This window comes from Balaenoptera physalus (assembly GCF_965194825.1).
Source record: "Balaenoptera physalus genome assembly, chromosome: 5".
Lineage (NCBI taxonomy): Eukaryota > Metazoa > Chordata > Mammalia > Artiodactyla > Balaenopteridae > Balaenoptera > Balaenoptera physalus.
Window position 1 is genome coordinate 94200177 of NC_138884.1, and position 20570 is coordinate 94220746.

The 20570-nt window shown below is 36.7% G+C and overlaps 1 long non-coding RNA gene across 1 annotated transcript in view; it reads left to right on the forward strand.

Annotated features, from left to right (window-relative positions):
* The first annotated feature begins 481 nt into the window (after window positions 1–481).
* LOC309662146 overlaps window positions 482–20570 on the forward strand; it is a 1064955-nt gene continuing 1044866 nt past the window's right edge. Inside the window, exon 1 of the long non-coding RNA XR_014264536.1 lies at window positions 482–955. This is a non-coding gene — a long non-coding RNA (uncharacterized lncRNA). The remainder of the gene's footprint in view (window positions 956–20570) is intronic.

Consider the following 20570-nt stretch of genomic DNA (forward strand, 5'->3'; position numbering starts at 1 on the left):
TGCAGAGGGCAAAGCAGAGAGATTCCCGCACAGAGGACCAGTGCCAACCACCACTCACCAGCCTGAGAGGCTTGTCTGCTCACCCACCAGGGTGAGTGGGGGCTGGGAGCTGAGGCTCTGGCTTTGGGGGTCAGATCCCAGGGAGAGGACTGGGGTCAGCTACATGACACAGCCTGAAGGGGGCTAGTGTGCCACAACTAGCCAGGAGGGAGTCCAGGAAAACGTATGCAACTGCCTAAAAGGAAAGAGACCATTGTTTCGGAGTGCACGAGGAGAGGGGATTCAGAGCACTACCTAAAAGAGCTCCAGAGAAGGGTGCGAGCCATGGCTATCAGCGTGGACACCAGAGATAGGCACGAAACACTAAGGCTTCTGCCGCAGCCACCAAGAAGCCTGTGTGCAAGCACAGGTCACTATCCACACCTCTCCACCTGGGAGCCTGTGCAGACCGCCACTGCCAGGGTCCTGTGATCCAGGGACAACTTCCCCAGGAGAACACACAGCACAGCTCAGGCTGTTGGAATGTCACGCCGGCCTATGCCACCACAGGCTCACCCCACATTCCGTACCCCTCCCTCCCCCGGCCCGAGTGAGCCAGAGCCCCCTAATCAGCTACTGTTTTAACCCCATCCTCTCTGAGCGAAGAACACACACCCTCAGGTGATCTAAATGCAGAGGCGGGGTCAAATCCACAGCTGAACCCCAGGAGCTGTGCGAACAAAGAAGAGAAAGGGAAATTTCATCCAGCAGCCTCAGGAGCAGCGGATTAAATCTCAACAATCAACGTGATGTACGCTGCATCTCTGGAATAACTAAATAGACAACAAATCATCCCAAAATTGAGGCAGTGGACTTTGGGAGCAACTGTAGACTTGGGGTTTGCTTTCTGCATCTAATTTGTTTCTGGTTTTATGTTTATCTTAGTTTAGTATTTAGAGTTTATTATCATTGGTAGGTTTGTGTATTGATTTGGCTGCTTTCTTCCTTTTTTCTTTATATATAGACATATATATATACTTTTCTGTTATCTCTTTTTGTGAGTGTTTATGTGCATGCTTCTTTGCGTCATTTTGTCTGTATAGATTTGCTTTTACCATTTATCCTAGGGTTCTGTCTGTCCGTTTTTTTTGTTGTTGTTGTATTTGTTTTCTTAGTATAGATTGTAGCGCTTGGTATCATTTTTTTTGGTTTGGTTGCACTCTTCTTTCTTTCATTTTCTTTTCTTTTTTTTAAATTAGTTTTTTTTATTTTTAATAATTTGTAAAAATTTTTTATTTTAATAACTTTCTTTCTTTCAAATTTTTCTTCTGAGCCATGTGGCTGACAGGGTCTTTGTGATCAGGCCGGGTGTCAGGCCTATGTCTCTGGGTTGGGAGTGTAGAGTTCTGGACATTGGTCCACCAGACACCTCCCAGCTCCACGTAATATCAAATGGTGAAAGCTCTCCCAGAGATCTCCATCTCATGCTAAGACCCAGCTCCACTCAACGACCAGCAAGCTACAGTGCTGGACACCCTATGCCAAACAACTAGCAAGACAGGAACACAACCACACCCATTAGCACAAACGCTGCCTAAAATCATAATAAAGTCACAGACACCACAAAACACAACACTGGATGTGGTCCTGCCCACCAGAAAGACAAGATTCAGCCTCATCCACCAGAACACAGGCACCAGTCCCCACCACCAGGAAGCCTACACAACCCACTGAGCTAACCTTAGACACTGGGGGCACACACCAAAACCAACAGGAACTACGGAGCAGCAGCCTGAGAAAAGGAGACCCACAAACACAGTAAGTTAAGCAAAATGAGAAGACAAACACACAGCAGATGGAGAAGCAAGTTAAAAACCCACCAGAAAAAGCAAATGAAGAGGAAATACGCAGTGTACCTGAAAAAGAATTCAGAGTAACGATAGTAAAGATGATCCAAAATCTTGGAAATAGAATGGAGAAAATACAAGAAACGTTTAACAAGGACCTAGAAGAACTAAAGAACAAACAAACAATGATGAACTGCACAATAAATGAAATTAAAAATTCTCTAGAACGAATCAATAGCAGAATAACTGAGGCAGAAGAACGGATAAGTGGCCTGGAAGATAAAATAGTGGAAATAACTACTGCAGAGCAGAATAAAGAAAAAAGAAGGAAAAGAATTGAGGACAGTCTCAGAGACCTCTGGGAAAACATTAAATTCACCAACATTTGAATTATAGGGGTTCTAGAAGAAGAAGAGAAAAAGAAAGGGACTGAGAAAATATTTGAACAGATTATAGTTGAAAACTTCCCTAATATAGGAAAGGAAATAGTTAATCAAGTCCAGGAAGCACAGAGGGTCCCATACAGGATAAATCCAAGGAGAAACATGCCAAGACACATATTAATCAAACTATCAAAAATTAAATACAAAGAACAAGTATTAAAAGCAGCAAGGGAAAAACAACAAATAACATACAAGGGAAACCCCATAAGTTTAATAGCTGATCTTTCAGCAGAAACTCTGCAAGCCAGAAGGGAGTGGCAGGACATATTTAAAGTGATGAAAGGGAACAATCTACAACCAAGATTACTGTACCCAGCAAGGATCTCATTCAGATTTGATGGAGAAATTAAAACCTTTACAGACAAGCAAAAGCTAAGATAATTCAGCACCACCAAACCAGCTTTACAACACATGTTAAAGGAAATTCTCTAGGCAGGAAACAAAAGAGAAGGAAAAGACCTACAGTAACAAACTCAAAACAATTAAGAAAATGGTAATAGGAACATACATATTGATAATTACCTAAAAGTAAATGGATTAAATGCTCCAACCAAGAAACAGAGACTGGCTGAATGGATAAAAAAACTAGACTCATATATATGCTGTCTACAAGAGACCCACTTCAGACCTAGGGACACATACAGACTGAAAGTGAGGGGATGGAAAAAGATATTCCATGCAAATGGAAATCAAAACAAAGCAGGAGTAGCAATTCTCATATCAGACAAAATAGACTTTAAAATATAAAGACTATTACAAGAGACAAAGAAGGACACTATATAATGATCAAGGGATCAACCCAAGAAGAAGATATAACAATTGTAAATATTTATGCACTCAACTGGAGCACCTCAATACATAAGGCAAATGCTAACAGCCATAAAAGGGGAAATCGACAGTAACACAATCATAGTGGGGATTTTAACACCCCACTTTTACCAATGGACAGTTCATCCAAAATGAAAATAAATAAGGAAACACAAGCTTTAAATGACAGATTAAACAAGATGGACTTAATTGATATTTACGGGACATTCCATCCAAAATAACAGAATACATTTTCTTCTCAAGTGCTAATGGAACATTCTCCAGGATAGATCATATCTTGGGTCACAAATCAAGCATTGGTGAATTTAAGAAAATTGAAATCGTATCAAGTATCTTTTCCTACCACAATGCTATGAGACTAGATATCAGTTACAGGAAAAAAACTGTAAAAACTACAAACACATGGAGGATAAACGATACACTACTTAATAACCAAGAGATCACTGAAGAAATCAAAGAGGAAATAAAAAATACCTGGAAACAAATGACAATGAAAACACGACAACCCAAAACCTATGGGATGTAGTAAAAGCAGTTCTAAGAGGGAAGTTCATAGCAATACACTCTTACCTCAAGAAACAAGAACAATCTTAAATAAACAACCTAACCTTACACCTAAAGCAATTAGAGAAAGAAGAACAACAACAAAAAAAAACCAAAGTTAGCAGAAGGAAAGAAATCATAAAGATCAGATCAGGAATAAATGAAAAAGAAATGAAGAAAACAATAGCAAAGATCAATAAAACTAAAATCTAGTTATTTGAGAAGATAACAAAATTGATATACCATTAGCCAGACTCATCACGAAAAAAAGGGAGAAGACTCAAATCAATAGAATTAGAAATGAAAAAGGAGAAGTAACAACTGACACTGCAGAAATACAAAGGATCATGAGAGATTACTGCAAGCAAGGTTACTACAAGCAAGATTACTAACATATGGCAATAAAACGGAAAACCTGGAAGAAATGGACAAATTCTTAGAAAAGAACAACCTTCTGAGACTGAACCAGGAGAAATAGAAAATATAAACAGGCCAATCCCAAGCACTGAAATTGAAACTGTGATTAAAAATCTTCCAACAAACAAAAGCCCATGACCAGATGGCTTCACAGGCGAATTCTCACTTCTAAAGAAGAGGTAGCACTTATCCTTCTAAAACTCTTCTAAAATATATCAGAGGATAGGAATACTCCCAATCTCATTCTACAAGGCCACCATCACTCTGATACCAAAACCAGACAAAGATGTCACAAGAAAAGAAAACTACAGGGTAATATCACTGATGAACATAGATGCAGAAATCCTCAAAAAAATACTAGGAAACAGAATCCAACAGCACATTAAAAGGATCATACACAATGATCAAGTGGGCTTTATGCCAGGAATGCAAGGATTCTTCAATATATGCAAATCAATCAATGTGATAAACCATGTTAAGAAATTGAAGGAGAAAAACCATATGATCATCTCAATAGATGCAGAAAAAGCTTTTGACAAAATTCAACACCCATTTATGATAAAAACCCTCCAGAAAGGAGGAATAAAGGGAAGTTACCTCAACATAATAAAGGCCATATATGACAAACCCACAGCCAAAATCATTCTCAACGGTGAAAAACTGAAACCATCTCCACTAAGATCAGGAACAAGCCAACGTTTTCCACTCTCACCACTATTATTCAACATAGTTTTGGAAGTTTTAGCCACGGCAATCAGAGAAGAGAAAGAAATAAAAGGAATCCAAATTGGAAAAGAAGTAATAATGTCACTTTTTGCACATGACATGATACTATACATAGAGAATCCTAAAGATGCTACCAGAAAACTACTAGAGCTAATCAATGAATTTGGTAAAGTAGCAGGATACAAAATTAATGCACAGAAATCTCTTGCATTCCTATACATTAATGTTGAAAAATCTGAAAGAGAAATTGAGGAAACACTCACATTTACCATTGCAACAAAAAGAATAAAATACCTAGGAATAAACGTACCTAGGGAGACAAAAGACCTGTATGCAGAAAACTATAAGACACTGATGAAAGAAATTAATGATACAAACAGTTGGAGAGATATACCATGTTCTTGGATTGGAAGAATCAACATTGTGAAAATGACTATACTACCCAAAGCAATATACAGATTCAATGCAATCCCTATCAAACTACCAATGGCATTTTTTACAGAAGTAGAACAAAAATTTTCACAATTTCTATGGAAATACAAAAGACCCTGAATAGCCAAAGCAATCTTGAGAAAGAAAAACGGAGCTGGAGGAATGAGGATCCCAGACTTCAGACTATACTACAAAGCTACAGTAATGAAGACAGTATGGTACCGGCATAAAAACAGAAATACAGATCAATGGAACAGAATAGAAAGCCCAGAGATAAACACACGTACATATGGTCACCTTATTTTTGATAAAGGAGGCAAGGATATACAGAGGAGAAAATACAGCCTCTTCAATAAGTGGTGCTGGGAAAACTGGACAGCTACATGTGAAAGAATGAATTAGAACACTACCTAACACCATACACAAAAATGAACTCAAAATGGATTAAAGACCTAAATGTAAGGCCAGACAGTATAAAACTCTTAGAAGAAAACATAGGCAGAACACTCTAGGACATAAATCACAGCAAGATCTTTATTGACCCACCTCCTAGAGAAATGGAGATAACAAAAATATTCAAATGGGACCAAATGAAACTTAAAAGCTTTTGCACAGCAAAGGAAACTGTAAAAAAGATGAAAAGACAACCCTCAGAATGGGAGAAAATATTGGCAAATGAAGCAAATGACAAAGGATTAATCTCCAAAATTTACAAGCAGCTCATGGAGCTCAATATCAAAAAAACAAACAACCCAATCCAAAAATGGGCAGAAGACCTAAATAGACATTTCTCCCAAGAAGATATACAGATTGCTAACAAACACATGAAAGAATGCTCAACATCATTAATCATTAGAGAAATGCAAATCAAAACTACAATGAGATATCACCTCACTCCAGTCAGAATGGGCATCATCAGAAAATCTACAAACAATAAATGCTGGAGAGGGTGTGGAGAAAAGGGAACCCTCTTGTGCTGTTGGTGGGAATGTAAATTGATATAGCCACTATGGAGAACAGTATGGAGGTTCTTTAAAAAACTAAAAATAGAGCTACTTACAACACAGCTGTCCCACTACTGGGCATATATCCTGAGAAGACCATAATTCAAAAAGAGTCATGTACCACAATATTTAGTGCAGCTCTATTTACAATAGCAGGACATGGAAGCAACCTAAATATCCATCGACAGAGGAATGGATAAAGGAAGATGTGGCACATATATACAATGGAATATTACTCAACCATAAAAAGAAACGAAATTGAGTTATTTGTAGTGAGGTGGATGGACTTAGAGTCTGTCATACAGAGTAAAGTAAGTCAGAAAGAGAAAAACAAATACCGTATGCTAACACATACATATGGAATCTAAAAAAAAAAAAAAATGGTTCTGAAGAACTTAGGGGTAGGACAGGAATTAAGAGACCGATGTTGAGAATGGACTTGAGGACACGGGGAGGGGGAAGTGTAAGCTGGGACAAAGTGAGAGAGTGGCATGGATTTATATATACTACCAAATGTAAAATAGCTAGAGGGAAGCAGACGCATAGCACAGGAAGATCAGCTCGGTGCTTTGTTACCACCTAGAGGGGTGGGATAGGGAGGGTGGGAGGGAGACGCAAGAGGGAGGGGATATGGGGATATATGTATATGTATAGCTGATTCACTTTGTTATAAAGCAGAAACTAACACACTACTGTAAAGCAATTATACTCCAATAAAGATGTTTAAAACAAACAAACAAAAAAACCTGAGTTGACTTAAGCCTCTGATATTTGAGTATTCTTTGTTAATAGAAGCCAAACATAACACATCCCAAGTTAAAAGACTAGTAGGGCACAGGCTTTGCTTACAAGCACAGTCTTTCTGAGAGCTGTAGAAATAATCAGATGATTATAATTGAATATGAAAAAATGCCCTGACAAAAGTATGCAAAGAATTTTATGGGCACATATAAAAGAGTCACTTAACCTGGACTAGGAAAATTTCCTGAAGGGAGGTGACACATCAGCTTAGTCTTGAAAGGCAAATAGGAATTAGCAGAAGAAAATGAAGTCAGACGACATGTGTACAAAGGTGAGAATTGCAAATTTTGCGTTATGTTGCAATGAATATATGAGGGTCAAATGAGTAGAAGTGACGTTTGGTGAGGATAAGTTGACAGGATCCAGGTCTGAGGAACTCTTTTTACCATGCTTTGAAGGTTGTATATTACTTTCTCATGTACCTTCCCTAGGCCATGAAACGTTCACAAAAGAATGAAATAATCGGTTATCTTTACAGTTTTGAAATTGAAAAAAAGAAAGTATTATATACCTATGATTGCAGTTATGTAAAATATAAACATAGATAATTGAAAAGTAATATGCAAAAATGGTTATGTGAGAGTAGTATGAACATAGGTAAATAGTGTTGCCTATTTAAAATGTTATTATATAGTGCATTCAATTAAAAGGAAAGTTAATATAATGGTCTGACTAGGCAAGAAAAATAAAACTAAAAATATTTTTCCCCAAATCTTAAAAACCTATGGGAAATGAAAATATATGTTTACAAAAATGCAGTTAAAAATCTGATGGGAAAGGACTTATTAAGATAAGCAGCACAAATGAGATGAAATGAGCTTTCTGTAGGTCTCTTGCTAGGAAAATTAACTTATACAAAAGGCAGAATAAATATTTTAAAAGACTGTATTTCCAGATTGAAAATTCAGAGAGGGAAATTTTTAAAAAATGAAAAAGAAAGCCTAGTAAACAGAAATCTATGAAAGATAATGCCCTCAAGTTTTCTGTTCTCTGGTTATCTAATCAAAGACTAATCCAGGTACTGCTGTGAAGGGAGTTTTCAGATGAAACTAAGGTCACTAAATCAACTGACATTAAAATACGAAGATTAGATTATCAAGGTGGAACCAATGTAATCACTTGAGCCCTTAAAAGCTAAAGAGGAGGCCAGAAGAGAGAGAGAGAGGGGTGGAGGTTTCAGAAAGGGAAGCAGAAGAGATATCTGAAGCATGAAAAAGACTCAATTCTTCATTGTTTGCTTTGAAGATGGAGGAGGGGTGGGCATGACCAGGGAGTGTGGGCAGCTTCCAGAAGCTGAGTGCAGCTACTGGCCCACAAGGTAAAGTAAAGCCTTAGTCCTATACCTACATGGAACTGAATTCTGTCAACAACCTGAGTGAATCTAGAAGTGGATGTATCCCTAGAGCCTCCAGAAAGGCATGCAACCCTGTCAATATCTTGATGTCAGCCTCATAAGACCTGAAGAAGATGGCACAGATGAACCCACTGGATTTCTGAACTAAAGAACTGAGATAATAAATCTGTGTTGTCTTAAGCCACTAAGTTTGTGCCAGTTTGTTACAGTAGCAATACAAAACTAATCACTTATAAAAGAAAATGTGAAATAAGATGGTAGGGAGATGGTGAAACACACGTTTCAGTCTTTAATCAATAGGTTGTAATATACTGTAGTGATCAAGGCTGTAGATTCTGGAGCCAGATGGCCTGGGATCAAATTCTAGTTCCATCACTATTTGTGTGGCCTTGGGCAAGTCTCTGTCCCTCAGTTTCTTCATCTGTATAATGGGGATAATAATAGTTCTTACTATAGGTTATTAAATTATTATATGCAGTGTTATTAGGATAGTGTCTGGCATGTGGAAACTTCTGCATAAATGTTAACTAGAGTTGTTAAATTTGAAAGGATTAAAGTTTAACCCAGGTGTTGGCAAGTCCAGGGCCTGTTTTGTATGGGCTGAGAACTAAGAGTGTTTTTATTTTTTAGAAAATGTTTTCAGACCCATAGGTTAAGTTTACCTATTGAAAGATATTTCAGATTGGATAAATAAAAATAAAAATTTAACTGTTTACAAAAACACATCTAAAACAAAATGACACAGAAATGTTGAAAATAAAGGATGAGAAAAGAATTACCAGAGATATGTAAAAAGAGTAATAGAAGCAATGATGTTAGATATAAAAGATAAATAATAGTAACATTATCAAAATGGCTAAAGAAGAATTTAAAATATAATTTTTTAAAAACATAATTTGGTTGTTCAATAAAACTACCTAGTAGATTACCAGAATTTACTTATTTTTCTATTGTTGAACATTTAGCTTGTTTCTAATTTTTTGCTATTTTAGATAAGGCTACAATGAACATCTTTGTACATAAATCTTTTACCATTCATTGGATTCTTCCACTAGGATACATTTCCAGAAGTGTAGGTGCGAAAGCATAACCGTTCTAAGTTTTCTGATACTATTTCCAAATTGTCAAAACTGAAACAGGAGGGAAGGGGGCAAGGCACAACCTTAAAAAGAATGACATAGCCATAGTATGTAACAAAAACTGATTAGAACTAACTAGGTCCAAGATGGCAGAATATTTGACTTCCAGTGGACCTTGAGCGTCATTATATGCTCACTGTAATATATTAGCATAAGCTAAGTGACACACCCATCAGCACCATGACAGTTCCGAGGCTGACCATCAAAGATTAAAAAGTGGGAGGCAGCCCAATTCCTGGAAATCTCAACCCCTTCCTCCAAATAGTTGGAATAATCCTCCCACTCATTATCTTATGAAATTACCCACTCCGTAAAAACTAACTGCCCCATATTTCAGGGCCTCTTGCCTTCTGATATGGCCCATACTCTGTTTGTAGAGTATGTTTCTCTCTAAATAAATCCACTTCTTACCTATCACTTTGTTTCCCACTGAATTCTTTCTGAGATGAGACATCAAGAACCTGAGCTTCATTAAGTCCTGAGACCAGGTGTGTGATCTCAATTAAAAGATCTTGTGTTCAAGTCCCAATCTGAGTTGAATGATTTCAAAACAATTGTACTAATTAGTACTCCAACCACATAAATTAATCTTTTTTTAATACATCTTTATTGCACTATAATTGCTTCACGATGCTAGGTAGTTTCTGTCGTACAACAAAGTGACTCAGCCATATGCATACATATATCCCCATATCCCCTCCCTCATGAGCCCCTCTCCCATCCTCCCTATCCCACCCCTCTAGGCCATTACAAAGCACCCAGCTGATCTCCCTGTGCTATGCAGCAGCTTCCCATTAGCTATTTTACATTCGGTAGTGTATATATGTCACTGCTACTCTCACTTTGCCCCAGCTTCCCCCTCACCCCCGTGTCCTTAAGTCCATTCTCTCTTAAACTTTGAATTTTTTTCTGAAATGATTCTGTTACTGGCAAGAATCGTTAGGAGAGTAATATATATTTTCAATTCCTCTTAATGTTTTAGAGAAGCACTTCTCAAATTTCAATATGCATACAAATTACCCCCCCCCCGCATCATGTTACAACATATTGATAGAACCTGATGCAGTACATCTGGGGTGAAGCCTAAGACTCTTTTCTAACAAGCTCTCAAATTGTTCTGATGCTGCTGGTTTGATTCCCTGTGAGTAGGAAGGCTTGAGGCTTAAGCTGCCATAGAGAAGGAAGTAGGAAAGTCTTTCCTGAGTTTTAAAAATGAAGCAAGTTTGAAAAATCTCACTTTGAAAGAATGTTCCAAGCAAAGTACTCTCCCAAAATTATCTCAGTCAGATAAAAGATCAGGAAAATAATATGATAATCAGGAAAAACTTGTTAGTAATATCCCCACACCATGAATGTATATATAAACAGCTATTTACATATATGACATATTTTACATATTTATCATTTTAGTCTTACAATAATCCTATTATTACTAATCCTTTCTAAGTTTAAAAAGGCATCAGTAACATGACATTTCCTGAGTCATTAAGTATTTTTATAAAACATGCTTTCCAATGCTAGCAGAGTACTCTAGTTCATGAATATGTGATTTATTTAGTTAGTTGCATTATTTATACACTGAATTTGTTTCCAGTTTTGCCTATATAATTCTCCAGTAGTCATTCTTGTGTATACATTTTATGTGTATATTTTATTTTATTTTATTTTATTTTTATCTAAGACTAAGTTTCTAACTTTCCTAGAGAAAGTTTCCATAGTAGCATTCATTTCTGGATCAAAATATAAACATTCCTTTTTAAGGCTCTGATAAGTGTTATGAACTCACCTCACTGACATTGGATATAGGCTTATGTCTAAAAGGGTACCAATTTGAACATGAGTAATGATCTCATGATTTGAATTTTACTTATTATTATTTTAATGAACCAAACCAATTGATATCAAATAAGTCAAGAAATGTATCTGAAGGGGCATCAACCTATTTTAGCCAAGTGGCTTATTTATTAGTTTTTTGTATTTGCTAAAATACCAGAGGTGGGTGTTGATGATCTAGGTACAGGAGGTATTTATTATGGTACAAACTCCTTCTTCAGGGAAAAGATCTTCAACTAAGATGGAAATCAAAACATCCCTATGCTTTAGATTTAGAGCTGCATGTCTTTGGAATGTTTTAGTAAATCCTTCTACAGTGGTTTCAGAATAATTTCCTGTCCTTTTGGGTGCATAGTTTCATTTTAGCTTATGGGAAAAGGCCTAAAAAAACGGTTCCAATCAGGTTCTGAATATAAGCTTCCAATTTGGCCAACTTCTGATCATAGAGATACTAAAAAAAAAAAACAAAAAAACACCTTTTAAATACCTTGTCAAGTTTCAGCCAGAGGAAACAGTAGGTATTCTTGGCAGTATTGAACAATGTCATGCACACAAGAGGGGTCCCCAACAGGGTGCAAAAGCTACTATTCTCCCAGGATTCAGAGCCACTCTCAAAGATAACCAAAAGAAAGACTTAAGACACTTCCCCTGAGAGCTGGAAGCAGTCAATAGGACCCCAGCTATAAATGGAGGGCAACCCACATTTTTGTCCAGCCATAGTTTGAGGGACCACAAACTGACAGCTGCCAAGCCAAGTTCTTAGACAAACAACAAGGCAAGAAAGGACTGATAACCGATGTTTTCTTTCTGCCTAATTCGGAAAGAAAGAGACAATGTGAAGTTTTACCTTCTTCTCTTGACCAGACACCACAGATAGAGATCTGGGAGTGCTGACTTTGGTAGGAATTCTTACCCTTTGACGGCTTCTTCCGGTTTTGCCAGGATGCCATCTGTAGGTTCCAGAGTCAGTGGATTGTCCCAGTGGGTCTCATTCTGGTCACCAGAACCTGTAGAGGAGAAAAAATAATTTTCCTTTTACCCTCTAAAGTGTGTGCCTGGCTGAGACCTCTTTTGCTTTAGGGCATCTTGTAAATGTATAAGCTTATCTCATACGGTTAAAAGTTCTCCAGTGTGGCCACTGTAACTTAATTTTATCTTTGGTAACTTTAACCTCTGTAGAACCAAAACTAAAATGGAGTCACTTATGTTGGGGACAAAATGGAGCTGACCAACACAGGAGCATTTAAGAAAGTTAGGTAACAAAACTTTACCTAACAGAAGTTGCAGGAATTTGCAGTTCTTAGAAATCAGCAGAGGATGCCAGCCAGTCTCCAAATGCCAAGTCTGTTTATGCCCTCTCTGGACGTTTTTGTCCCGTGACTAGGCTATCCTTCCCCAAATAGGAAAGAAGACCACCAGGCCTCCCATCCGCTGAAAAAACCAAGTAACTCTCGAAGTTACCCCATAAAAAGCCACAAGTCTGTGAGCAACTGGGAACACGTTGCCTTCATAGCCGTAAGTTTTCCTGCTTGCCGGTCAAAACCTTTGCAATAAACTAATTTTTTTGCTTCTTTTACTCAGTGCAGTGTTTGGCTTTTGATGCCTACTTGTTCAGCCTTAAAACAAAACTTTGTTCACCTGGGCCTCACACTGGACCCAGTCCGGTTTCTCAGTCGGACCGGGTCCGATCCTGGACCCGGTCCGACTCCGGCTGGTTTCCTGACTAAGCCGGAAGAAGAAAGGCTTCAAAAAGTTCTGAAAGCTCAGAACGAAAAGGCGCTAAGAATCCAGGATCCGGTAGGGATTTACCCGCCACCCCATAGGCTTCAGGCCCAAAGGTACCTACACCTGCTCGGTCATTGTTTCTGGGGGGCTGTCTGGGGTCTCACTAGGTTCCCTCTGATACCAGAACTGTTTAAGATAAACTGACGCATATTACAAATTTTAAGAGTTTGAGCGAAAATCAATTCCGATAGAGCAGCGCTGAACTGCAAGTGGTCAGGCAGGCCCGCAACTGTGATTTTATTTCGTCCTTCACTTACTATTGGTTAGGTTGTGTATTTTCACCCCTACTGCCCAGCCCCTTATACCACTACTTACATCTTCATCTATTTTGTTTGGGGATATTTTCCTCTCACGTTATTTGCTTTTTGTTATTGATTTGTGAGAATTTACTTTATAGTAATAATACGAGGTCTCTCTCCTAAAAGTTGCAAGTGGTTTTTCATTGATGATTGTCTTTTTTTTTTTTTTTCCTTTGTTTCTGAGAATGTTTGACCTAAAATATTTCACATTTCCTAGATTCTAAAAATGCATCTCTTACATTATAGCTTCTTCCTTTGCTTTTATGATTAGGTACACCTTCCTTTCCTTCCAAGCAAACAAAAGTAAAATCTGTTCTTTCAGTGATGAAATAGTTTTACTTTTTAGCATTTCACATTTTATACAGAGGGTGATACTTTTACCCTTCAGAACCAGTTATCTCGGCACTTTTTATTTGGAAATTCATCCTATCCTTATTGATTTAAAAATTCTCCATCTATCCTATTAGAAATAAAACATTGAATTTTGAAATATTTTCTCTAATTCAACAAAAATATGTGTGAAACACTTTGTTTTTAAAGGGCAGGCATTGAGATTTTTTAATCCCTACAAAATATGATGCAAGATCTCCGACTTTTGAGTTAAAAACAGTTTCTCCATCATTTTTGAAAGTTCAACAGGATCTTGAATACTGAATCATTTTGCAACTGGTTATAAAAATCTAACTTATTGAGTTATATTTCATATCCTAACTCCTGTCCTTACTTGAATTTTTGTGGTCTTAAAACAAATGTACATTCTTCTCAGTTTCCAGATATATATTTTTATGAAGGGCAAATTATATAAAGTTCATGTGCAAGGTCAATAAGTTTTTTTTTGTTTCCCATAATAAAATTCACTTTTAAAATATCTACTAAATTTTTACAGCAAAAGATATTTCAATTAAAATATAATAAAATAATATGTAGCAAATATTATAATACAGAGGACAATAATTTTTTAGTTACAGAAAATTTGATTCATCTTTAAAAATCAGGTCTCACAGATTAAACTAGATATATATTTAAAATCCATTTTCTAATAAAAACCACCAAGTTTTCCTCTTTTACTGTTCCCTCATCCTCCCAAAGTATTACATCTGCATTTGATACATTGATTGGTTCATTGAAATTGAGCTCTTCAGTAGATGATGTTTAAATATCAATCACCTTATGAATATTTAAATTCAAGAAATGTCAAATTAAAGGTTTGCTCATCTTATTTACTTTTAAGAGTTCTTCAGAAATATCAGATAAAATGAGATCATACTTGGTGGCAGTTTAAAACTCTTAAAAGGCTGATCTTTGCATAGTAATACTCCAAAATATTCAAGGGGAACATATTCAACTATAATGTCACCTTTGGGTTTATTAAAAGAAAGCTGCTTCCATCTCAGCAAAACCTGTTATATTTAACTTTAACAACATTTTCCAATTAACTCTTGATTTAATGGTACTGGACTTAATTCTAAGCTAATGCAATGGAATGAAAAATCATTTGTATTAAGCATTTATTGTATGATTTAAATAAGTATCAATATAGTGGTAATTTTTGTTACATTCCGTTTCTGACTGATTACATTTAACTTTTGAAGAACCCCAAAGGCACTTTTGTTATATATTTTTCACTTCTTTTCAGACAAATATTTAATACTTTGAATTTTGAAGCACTACATTAAATCTGTAATCTAAATGATACTCACATACAATTTAGCTTAATGGGTAAATTTTATTTCATAAATATATTCTTAAAAAGGAATCCAACTGAGTCCTTGGAAAAGCAATGTCTTCTATTGCCTTTAAATATGATTTAGTTCATCAACATGTTATATATACATATATATCTGAAGTTGTTTACAAAGTTTATCCATTGACTCTAAGAACATCAATGTTCACTGAATAGTGTATACTGAACCCTTTCTACTTTCTGAGCATAGATTAAGAGGGGATAGGTGCATATAAGAGAACAAAGTAACTGCCATGAAGGAGCTTATTGCAAGATCATATCTGTAGCTTATTCTTCATATAGATATAGATATAGATATAAATCTATTTGAAAATGCCCAGAAGCAGCCTGACCAAACTCAGAGAAAAATGTAGGGTCATAATGTTTTCCAGAGGCAATTTGGTTTTCTTTATGAAGTAGCAGGGGTAGAGCTAACTTCTTCAGGGACATGTTAGCTATCCAGTTCATCTGTCCAAATTCACATCTACATCTTGTCTACATACTACTCCCCTTTCCCTCTCACACACAGCCTAGAATTATTGATACCTTCAGCTTTTGACTCTGTTCCTCTGTTTGACTCTAGTTTCTAACCTTATTTCTCATCTCCCTGACACTCACAGGTAATTTGACTTACTTTGCCACAGGTCTTCGATCCCAGACTTCATAAAGGATATGCACGTCATCTGTCTTGCTTGGTTTCTATCTACCTCTCACCTTTACAAATCACAATCCATCCCTCAACTTGCCCCAGGACTCGGATTCCCACCATATCTAGTGGGATTCCCACCATATCTATTCCAACCATATCTAATTAGCTCACAGAGATTTTTTGACAATAAAAGAGATAGCCATAATAAATCAGTCTTGGCTGGATTAGAATATTTTTCCTCTCTTCACATGATTTTCTAAGCAGTCATCAAATTCCTAAAGTTTGAATTTCTTAATTCTCTTCTAAAAGACTCATTTTTGTTCTACCTTCTTTTTCTTTTAAATGAAAAGTACAAAGCATACTAGAAAACACCTATGTTACATCTTCCTAGAAATTAACAAATGTTAGAATATTGTTACTGTCAATTTTTATAAAAGAATAAACCATCTTATTTGAAGTTGAAATCCATTATGTAACTTACCCCAGGCCCACTGCATTCTCTCTTGGATATATTATCTATACTCAGTGTCCCCATTCTTGTCTTTTGTTCGTTCTTAATATTACTCCTGTTTGGTTTTTGCCCCATCACTTCACATAACTGTTCTTTTCAAAGTCACAATAACTTCTAAATTGCTAAGCCAGTGGGCAAATCTCAGTCTCTTTTTAAGTAATCTAGCAGCATCATTTGATACATTTGATCACACCTGTTTCCTTGAACACATTAATTTCTTAGCTTTCAGCATATCACACACTATTAGTTTTCCTCCTGTAAACTCAATCTTGCTTCCTTGTTCATTTTCTTCTCCTAGATCTCTTAAAATTGGAGTGACCTTGTCATCTTTTCTAATTACACTCACACATTTGGTTGTTTCATTCAATCCAATGGTTTTAAATAAAATTATAGACTCATAATCTCTTATTTTTTAAATTCCTCCTTCTTTCCCCCAAACTTGACTTCTACACGTGGATATCTTATTGCCATCTCAAACTTGTATGCTAAGTGGAACTCCTAATCTTCTCCCTAAACCTGCTGTACCCACAACCTTCCCCATATCAGGTAATGACAACTTCCTTTTAGTTGCAAGTTAGAAGTTAGATCTTGAATCTAACTTTGACTTTTATTTCTCTCACATCCCATATTAAACCCACTTGGAGAACTTGTGGCTCACCTTCAATACCCTTCTGACCGCATCTCTGTACCTCCATCTCTATTACCCTGGTCTAAGGCATCACTTTCTCACTTTTATAGCAATATCCTTCTAACATGTCTCCCTACTAACACCCCATTGTCCATGTCATCCAGTCACAGCAGCTACAGTGATTCCTTTAAAATAAAAGTTAGATGACATTACTTCTTTGCTCAAAACTCTTCCTTTACTCTAAAAGCCAAAGTCATTACAATAGCCTACAAAACCCTACAAAATTTTGTTCCTTCTCCCGTCTCTGCACTTGACAACTTCCCAGCTTGCACACTTTTCTCTATTCACAGACATATTCCCACTTTTTGCTCTGGCTGTTCATTGTGCCTGAAATTCCCTTGTGCCAGGTGTCTGCATTGCTGTCTCCCTGTGGCAGGTTGTTATGGTTGCCAAACATTCTTTGCTTTAAAAAGAAGGTTTTTGCTACCCCATTGGGATGTATGACTGATCTGGCTAATGAAATGCACAGTGATATATGCCTCTCCAAAGTAGAAGCTTTAAGAGCTATTGTATGATCTTTTCTCTCTGCCATGAGATCTGCATGATACAGATAAGGGCTGCTCCTTTAGCATAGACCCTGGCATGAAACAATGGAGAGCAGAAACACAGCTGATTCATGAGATACTTGTAACACAAGAGAGAAATATATATTTGTTGTTGGAAGTTGATGAAAATTGGGATTTTTGTTATTGTATCATACATAATGAAAGTGATTATAGAAATTAGTACCAAGAATTGGGGTGCTGATTAAACAAATACAATCACCCTTCACATTAACTTTCCCTTTTGATGGTACCCAGGGAACTGTTATTGGAGTCTCAACAGATGATTACAATGTTGTTCAGGGATGAATAAGAGAGAGAATATTGCTAAACTGCCTTGGTTGATATTGGCTGCTTTGACCAGCCACTATAAGAAAGACATTAAATTAGAAAATATATAATTGGCTACCTTGTAAGCAAAAACGAATGGGAATATAGAAAGCTCAGAAATCCCCAAAGCTTCCAGGTGTAGAAGCTGTCACTACTTCTCATTTCCAACAGATAAAAAATAAAACTGAGATAGACTTTGAAAACAAAGGCTAGTTTAAGCTCAGTCTCTTCTGAAAGTACTAAATTAGAATCATGGCCATAAAACCCTTTGTTAAAGTCTCCAAATTGATTAAGGTAGTGCCTGATGAAAACTTTGTTAGACAAAATGGCTCAAGGAAAAAAGAATAAAGGCATGGATTTCCCAATAAGGATTGGTAAGTTCCATTTACCTGCAAATAAGTCTTGAAAAATGAATAATTTGTGGGTAAGCTGCTAACATATGAATTGGGTAACAGAAGAAAAGCAAACTATGCTTTTGAAAGAGTTGTACTGCCAAAGGAGTCATTAATCTGGATTTAAAATACACTGCGACTCCTTGAGACTTAACTTTGGGTCCCCACTTTCCACAGACAGAAAGGAAGATGAGAAAGCTGTGTAGCCCTCAGGGAGAATATTTTCTTCAATGTTCTCTTCAGATGAGAACTTAGGAGACACAGAAAAGGAAAATCTCCTAGAGGGAGCGACACATACCAAAAAAACAGTGGACCAGGATTTACTTCAAAGTAATGCAAGCTGGGCCTAATTAAGGAACATTCTCTTCCTCCAGGGTGGGGGCCCTTTGTAATTTCTCCCTGCGGAGATTTCAGTGTTGCTACATATTAGTGATGATGTCTGTTTTCTATTCTCACCCTGTTTCAATGGGAATGTTTCTTGTGGTCAGTCTGTCTGTATTCCACCACTCTGTGTGACGTGTGTTGGTCAGATAACTTGACTTTTCAGTTCTTGGATCTTTGGATCAGGAAAAGCTAATTATGGCCCTGATCTAAAGACTACCATATCATGGACTTTGAGCATGATGGCACAATTAGGTTGTTTTTTTTCGTGTGGGTGAGGCAAGTGTATTTTATATGAGAAGGAGAGGGAAACAAGATGGTATTATTGCTTCCAGTTACTCCTAACACTCCTGTGAGATGAGTACTCCTACTCCATTGCTATCGGGTTTGACCAAGTGCCATGCTTGGGGCAATAAAAAGTGAATGGAAGTGGCATGTTAGTCCAAGAAGAATGACATGTAAGGGCATTTTGTGGTTCCTCCATTTATTTTCTCTCCTTCTCTGACATGGGAATGGCATGCTCCAGATAGAGGCTGCTTCTCTAATCTGTTTCCTGAATTTACAACAACTTGAGGCAGTGCCACAGCTGATCCATGAAGGTCATGCCATGTACCTGGGGAATACACACCAGTTTTTCTAAACCATGGTGACTTGGGGGTGGTTAACACAGCATAACTCAATGAAAGCCAAATGATAAACTAATATTCCTTGAAGTCTTTGCTCAGATGTCACCTCAATGATGTCTATTGTGACTATATTTAGAAACATTTCAAACCCCATTTCATCACTTTGAATTTCTCTTATCTTGCTCTATATTTTCTATACCATCTATCCTCTAAAACACTAATGGATTTTTTTTTATGGTCTTCCTCCCCTGACTATAGACTCTATGAGGTCAGCAATTTTTGTCTGGTTACTGATGTCCCTGGCACAGAGTAACTCCCTAAATTTATTTGTTAAGTCAATGAATGAGTTGTTTTGTATCCAATATGATTTACATAAATTATATTCTAATCTATGTGATTGTTAATTTTATATGTCACCTTGACTTGACTTGCCCAGTTGTTGGCCGAACGCTAGTCTAGATGTTGTTGTGAAGATATTTTGTAGATATGATTAAAACTTAAGATCCGTAGACTTTAAGTAAAAAAGATTACCCTCAATAATGTGGGTGGGCATCTTCCATTCAGTTGAAGGCCGTAAGAGAATAAGCAGGTTTTCTAGAGTGGAAGAAATTCTTCAAGACAGTAGCATAGAAATTGTGCCTGAGTTTCCAGCCTTCCAGCTAGCTCTTCAAATTTCAGACTCAAGAATGCAGTATCACTCGCCTGACTTTCCAGCCAGCAAGTCTGCCCTACTTGCTGACAAGATTCGGGACTTGTCAGCTTCCACAATTGCATGAATCACATAATTGAAATAAGATAAATCCATAAATATATATATACACATACACACACATATATGTATATATATATATTCTGTTTCTTGTAGAACTCTGACTATACATAACTTTATATATTTAACCATATGTAACTTCTAGATATAACTTTATAAATTCTATTTGTTGCCCAATATTCTACTTATTTGCTATGGTAGGAATAAGAGTACAATTTATTTATCCATTCTCCTACTGATAGACATATGCGTTGTTTCCGGTTTTACTGGGTTGATGCTGCAATGATTAATTTTATACATGTTTTCCTGTCTACATGTACAATAATTCTGTTAGGATATTTATCTAGAATTGGAGTTGCTCATAAAGTTTAATGGTTAATCTTTATTAACAAAAATGAGAGCTATAACATTTCACTTACTATTTATAATTTCATTTTTTTAACATCTTTATTGGAGTATAATTGCTTTACAATGGTGTGTTAGTTTCTGCTTTATAACAAAGTGAATCAGTTATACATATACATATATC